The sequence below is a fragment of the Rhinolophus sinicus genome, linkage group LG09 (genome assembly GCF_036562045.2).
Source record: "Rhinolophus sinicus isolate RSC01 linkage group LG09, ASM3656204v1, whole genome shotgun sequence".
In the NCBI taxonomy this organism is placed as follows: Eukaryota; Metazoa; Chordata; class Mammalia; order Chiroptera; family Rhinolophidae; genus Rhinolophus; species Rhinolophus sinicus.
In genome coordinates this window covers 112,993,242-112,999,241 of record NC_133758.1, presented here as the reverse complement: position 1 = coordinate 112,999,241, position 6,000 = coordinate 112,993,242, and the positions used below count along the sequence as shown (strand labels likewise).

Genomic DNA, 6,000 nt, shown 5'->3' with positions numbered 1-6,000 from the left:
CATTGCCAAACCCAATGTCCTAAAATTTTTGTCCTTTGTATTCTCCTGAGACTTTTTTTGTTTTAGGTCTTACATTTGGGTCTTTGATCTATTTTGAGTTAATTTTTTATATGATGCTAGGTAAGGGTTCAACTTTATTCTTTTGCATGTGAATATCCAGTTTTCCCAGCACCATTTATTGAAAAGTGTCCTTTCCCCATTGAATGGTCTTGGCACCCTGGTCAAAAACCATTTGCGCACATATGTAAGGATTTGCTTCTGAACGCTGTACTATTCTGTTGGTCTATGGGTCTTTCTTTATGCCAGCACCACACTGTTCTATTTGTAGCTTTGTAGTAAGTTTGAAAATCAGCAAGTATGAGTCCTCCAGTTTTGTTCCTTTTCAAGACTGTGTCATCTATTCAGGGTCCCTTGAAATTTCAAATTAAATTGTAGGATGGCTTTTTTTTTAATTTCTGTAAAAAACATCATTGGTATTTCGATAGAGACTGCAATGAATCTCTAGATCATTTTGGGCAGTACTAAGAAAGCAGAACGTATGAAGTGAGTGTGTGTGTGTGTGTGTGTGTGTGTGTGTGTGGCATGCACACTTGTCTTTGTTTTTCTGCACTGAATGAGGTCTGTGGTGAAGCATAATATGACAAATCAAGAGCAAAAGAGAAAGAAACATAAAAAATACTAATTTTCTCAGAGTAATTGAATTATTGATGACTTTGCTTGCTTGTTTTTTGAGAACTTATTTTTCTGTGATTTGGAGAAAAGTTTGGAGCAATGCCAATTATACTATGGATTACTCTCCCTCCTCCTAATTTATGCAACACATATAAAGAATAAAATTCCAAGCAATCTTTTCGTAATTAGCTCACAAAATGGCTGAGGCCGCTTTGGGGCAAACGGGTTGTACTGTTTGGCTGATTGATTTCTTGTCTCTCTGTCTCAGTTCTACATTTTGAGAGTGTTTATTCTTCCTGTACAACTGTTTCGGGGCAACAGTCATCATTTTTGCTTACTACCTTTTTGGAATTAAATTCTTTGGGAGAGATACGAGAGAGAAATACACATCTGGGTATCCATTGCAATAAATTATACGGGTTTTGTAAGAAGAGAATCAGGACACCCATCACACCCCTGCTTTCGTGAATGTGGGAGAATCATGCAAGAAAAGGTTTCCTGTCTAAGCAGGCGTGCCCGTTCCGCCTCGGGCGTGTGTTGTCTTCTAAGGAGCTAGGGCTGAGGAAGGCTGGCGGGAATCCCACTCTAGACACACCAGCAAGAGGACTCCTGCCTCTCCCAGTCATGTGAATTCTCATTTTCCTTCTGTTCATTTGTCCATTTGTTTATTTTGGTTTATTTTTCACCTGGCATTGAGTTTGGGGGAGTTTCACAAATGTGCCAAACAGTGAAAAGGTAAAGACAAAGTGCAATACAATTTGGTTGTAAAAGTTTTTATTCCTACTGTTATCAGTCCTGGGTCTTTGTAAACAAGAGAATCAGGAGAATTTTGGTGAAAGTAGCAGACCACACAAGTTTCTCTTTTCTGTCTCCCAAAACTCTGCTAAAGTGACAATAAAGGATTTTTCACAAGGATGAAAATTACAAGAGAAGATAATAGTAGGCAAGAGATTTCAACTAATATTTTGAAAACTAAAAGTGGATGGAGACGTGACAGCAACCAAGGTTATCTATCAATGGTCCACAGCTGAGTGCCTGCCCAGGGGACTGTGGGAAAGACTACAGCCACTCTGCTCCCCCAGACACCCCAAGGGCTGCAGCCTGGGGACACTAGAATCACAGAGTGGGGCTGATTTAGGGAACTGAGCAGGAGGGACGCACTGAAGTCTGGATACAGAGCAATTCTAGCTTCAGCTTCTACCCCCCCCCCCCATGAAGTAAGGCAGGGATCAGAGGTTTATCACCCCCAAAACACCCCCGCACCCATGGAAATGAAAGGAATTAAAGTTCACAGATGGAATGGTAGAAACCTCAGCCAGAGTTCACTTCGGTGGCATATGTGCTAAAATTGGAATGATAGAGATTAGCACGCACTCTGCATGCTAAGGATGATACACCAATTTGTGAGGCGTTCCATATTTTTTTTTAAATAAAGAAACCTCAACCGGCCAGGAGTTTGCCCCCCTCTCCTTGTCCCCCATCCTTTATCCCCACTCCAGTCACAAGACTGAGGCTTTTTCTCTGCATGCACTAAGCATCCCCAGAGAACATGCCTTCAAACACTGAGAACTGAGCACACCCCTGAAGACCCTCCCACGACTTAAGCACTCTAGAGTGATTCATTCTTTCATTGTAGGTGCTTAGTAAATAATTAGGTAATGACCTCCTTCATCCCACACACATTAAATGATGCCTACGATATTCTAGGTGCTGTGCAGGAAGCAATAAATAAATTCCTCCCTGATGTAGCTTATATTCTTGTCCCCCCACCACCACCAAAAAAAGAAAAGAAAGAAGAAGAACCAAACACTAGACTATATGGCAATCGGTGTGAGGGCAGAGAGAGGTAAAGCCGGGTGAGGGCACAGCAGTCTCTGGTGGAGAGTTTCTGTTATATGTAAGGATGTCCACGCAGCAAGGAGGCCAGCCAGGCGAGAGGAAGGTAAGCAAGAGTGAGTCCCAGACAATGTGTGAGGGGATTTGGGGCCCCGGTCATGTGTGTCCTTTAGGGCAACGACAGGTCCTTTGGCTTTCCTCAGAAGAGCTGCAAGCCCACTCGAAGGCAGAAAGGATGGGACGTGCATTCTTGGGGGGGGTGGGAAATAGACTGCTTCCTCCCAGACCCCTTCCCTGACTTCTGGCCTAAGAGGGGACAGCAGGAGACCTGGCCCTCGCGGTTGCTCACAGTTCAGCTTTGCAGCTTCCTGGCAGGTGAGCCAGGAGAGGCTCCAGGAAGATGTGGGGACAAGCTGAGGCACAAGTTAGGTCTTTTCCTGTTTCAGGCAGTAACTTCTGAACATTGTGTGGACCCTGCGTGATTCCAGGTTTTTCTGTACAACACTGAAAGCCAGTTATTAAAATGGAAAGCACGTTAGTGGTTGAAGCAGACTTGACTGAGCTCTATTCCAAAATGCTGTGTTCCCTCATTTTTCTTCGGCTGCATTGATGCACAATCTTAAATAAATTTTAAATAAATAGGTACCACCTTTTCCAAAATTAAAAGACATGAGACTCCAGATTGAAAGTGGCCCATGAAAGATTCAACACGATAAATGAATACCGACACAGAATAGTCCCTGAAAGCAACTTACTTTATGTTTCAAGAGCCTTGAAAATACTAAAATTTTTTACCAATTACACATTTAAATATATTTCACAATGGAAATTATTAGAAATGTGAACAATATCTATATAATATAAGCTTCTCATATAATTATTTGCAAAAGCGAAAGTTGTGAGAAAATAAATATTTAAGTCCAGCTAAAGGTTAAAGTACTCATATTACATCTGTGCTAAAATACTTTGCAACAAGTAATAAGATTTGCAGATAACTTTTTATGAAATTAGACATTTATAATATTAACAGCATAAAAATAATATATAAAACTCAAATATGTAAAGAAAAAATGAATAGAAATTTTTTGAGAATGTATCACCATATTTATTAGTATTGGAATATATGGTTATTTTTATTTTTGCATATTTTCACATATCAGTAGCTACCAAATTTCTCCAATGGCACTTGCATAATGAAGAAAATATAAGGATGACATAAAAAGATATTAAAAGGAAATTGAACAGAACATTATTTGATCCTTGGAGACAGAACGTGCTATATTTAGAAACCATGAAATGATAAAAGAAATTAGATAAATAGGCAAAAGACATAAACTAGTGATTCAGATTTTATAAGAATATGGTACAGCAAACAGGCACACAGGAAAATGCCCAATCTCAGATGGTAACAAGAAAGATAAACAGTGCAAAATCAGTGAAATAAAGACTAAGACAACATATGGACAAACTGAAATGAAACAGTAACTTGAAAATGTTTGGAGTATAAATTGGAATGAAGCCTTTTGAAAGTACATATAAGCATTATAGTGCGTGTATATTCATACGCATAGATATACACACATACTCATCATTGCTAATCACTGAACAACTTCAGCTCTCGATTTCCATGCTACGCACCCAATTCATAAACAGATAACGCTTTCTCACAATGCAAACTACTAGAGAAAAACCAAATATGTAACAGAAAAATGGTAGGTTGAATCACACACGTACAAACAAACACATATATGTTCACATATGAACGAAATACTTTATACCAACTTAAAAATTGCCTTTAAAGATTTTTCATTAAAAATATTTATATCTACATGGGTAAAAGTAGACAGTATCATGTGAAGTGAAACAGGCACAAAATTGTACAACCATGTAAATAAAAAGTAATAATTAGTATTCATTAAATACTGTATGTTGAACACTGAACACTTGCTTGATGCTTTATACCCCTAATTTTGCTTAACACTCACAACTGTGTAAGTACAAGCATTACTCCAATTTTACAGATGACGGAACTTCATAAACTAAAAATTACATATAATGAAAGTTGAAATTACGTGTAACAAATGTTAACAAAGGATTATATTTCAGATTTGAGTGAGTTTTTCTTATTTTTATCTTTATTTTTTGCACATGCATAAAAATCCATTGTTTTTATAACTAGGATAAAAAAATGCTCTTAATTTTTTTAATTGATTATCTGACAAAAACATAAATCAAATAAACATAGTGAACAAACAATAGGAAAATGTTCCATCTCAGGGATTAGCAGCAAAGGAAGATAGTGCCCAGGTCACAAATAGTGCACCTGTCTATTAAAAGGAATGACTTGATCAGCTGTCAGGAACAGGAACACAGTGAAGCATCACTTAATAAACAGTATTTTCAGCGCCACGTAATTATGTAAAAATATTTAAGTTAAATCCAAACAAAATAAGTGCCAGATCAAACAGAAACTAAAACTCTAAAAATCTAAAAACAAAGTCTACAAGTAGTATAATGGAATATTTATGAGATCTGTATCATGAGAGCAATCTCAGATTTGAAACAACGGAAGAAATCACAGTGGGAAAAACAAACGTATTTGAACATAAAATATTTACAACCTGTGGAAGGAAGACAAAAACAAACTAAAAAGCAACAGACTAGAAAAATAATTTTTAGTATTACAACTGGGAAATGGTCGTATTTTTTCAATTTAATTTTGCATGTTAATTGATCTTTATATTAACATCTCATTAGCTCTCTGGAAAAAAGATTAGAATATTTCACACAAAATACTGTATAGAGGTTTACAAGTAGTAAACAAAACATGAGAAAATATGATCCTAAGTAATAACCAAAAATGCAAATTAGGGCAATAGTTGAGTATCTTTCACTTACTTAATAGCAAAAAATATAGTATAAAAATGATATAAACACCAACAGATGTGATTCTATGAAACTACATTATCATGGCTCACTTCAAAATTTAAAGCCTTTTAGGAAAATGTTTGGCACAATCTCATGTCATTTGACTCCCTATTTCCACATATGGGATTTTGATGTTATGAATTTATTCTAAGCCCAATGAATGTAGTCTCTCATGCTATTCTCACAGCCACTCTGAAGAAAACAGGCATTACAATCCCCCTCGGGCAAAAGAGAGACTTGAGGCCCAGAGTGGTTTAGGAAGTTGTCCAAAGCAGTTATCAGAACTCAACTATTTGGGGAGGATGTTTCTGCTGCTGACACGTGCTACTGCAAGCAGAAGCGAGGGGACAAACAGGGCCATCGGAAGTAGTCCTTCTCTGTTGGGTGGGCCCTACATTCAGTCTGCAGCAGACAACAAGCCTCAGGGGCTCCCATGGTGCATCACTCACAGCAACAGCCAGACAGCATGGTGGCAGTTGTCACCACGCCCTTTGTCCCACAGGATGACACTGACCCAGAGGATCCAGGAGGCAAGCAGCTTGGGCAGGGGTCACTCAGCTGCTG

The 6,000-nt window shown here is 38.1% G+C and overlaps 1 non-coding gene across 1 annotated transcript; it reads left to right on the top strand.

The window, feature by feature from the left end:
* Window positions 1-1,992: 1,992 nt before the first annotated feature.
* On the top strand, window positions 1,993-2,095 carry LOC141567078 (U6 spliceosomal RNA). The gene has a single exon (XR_012489472.1). It is a non-coding gene; the product is annotated as a U6 spliceosomal RNA (small nuclear RNA).
* Window positions 2,096-6,000: the final 3,905 nt, after the last annotated feature.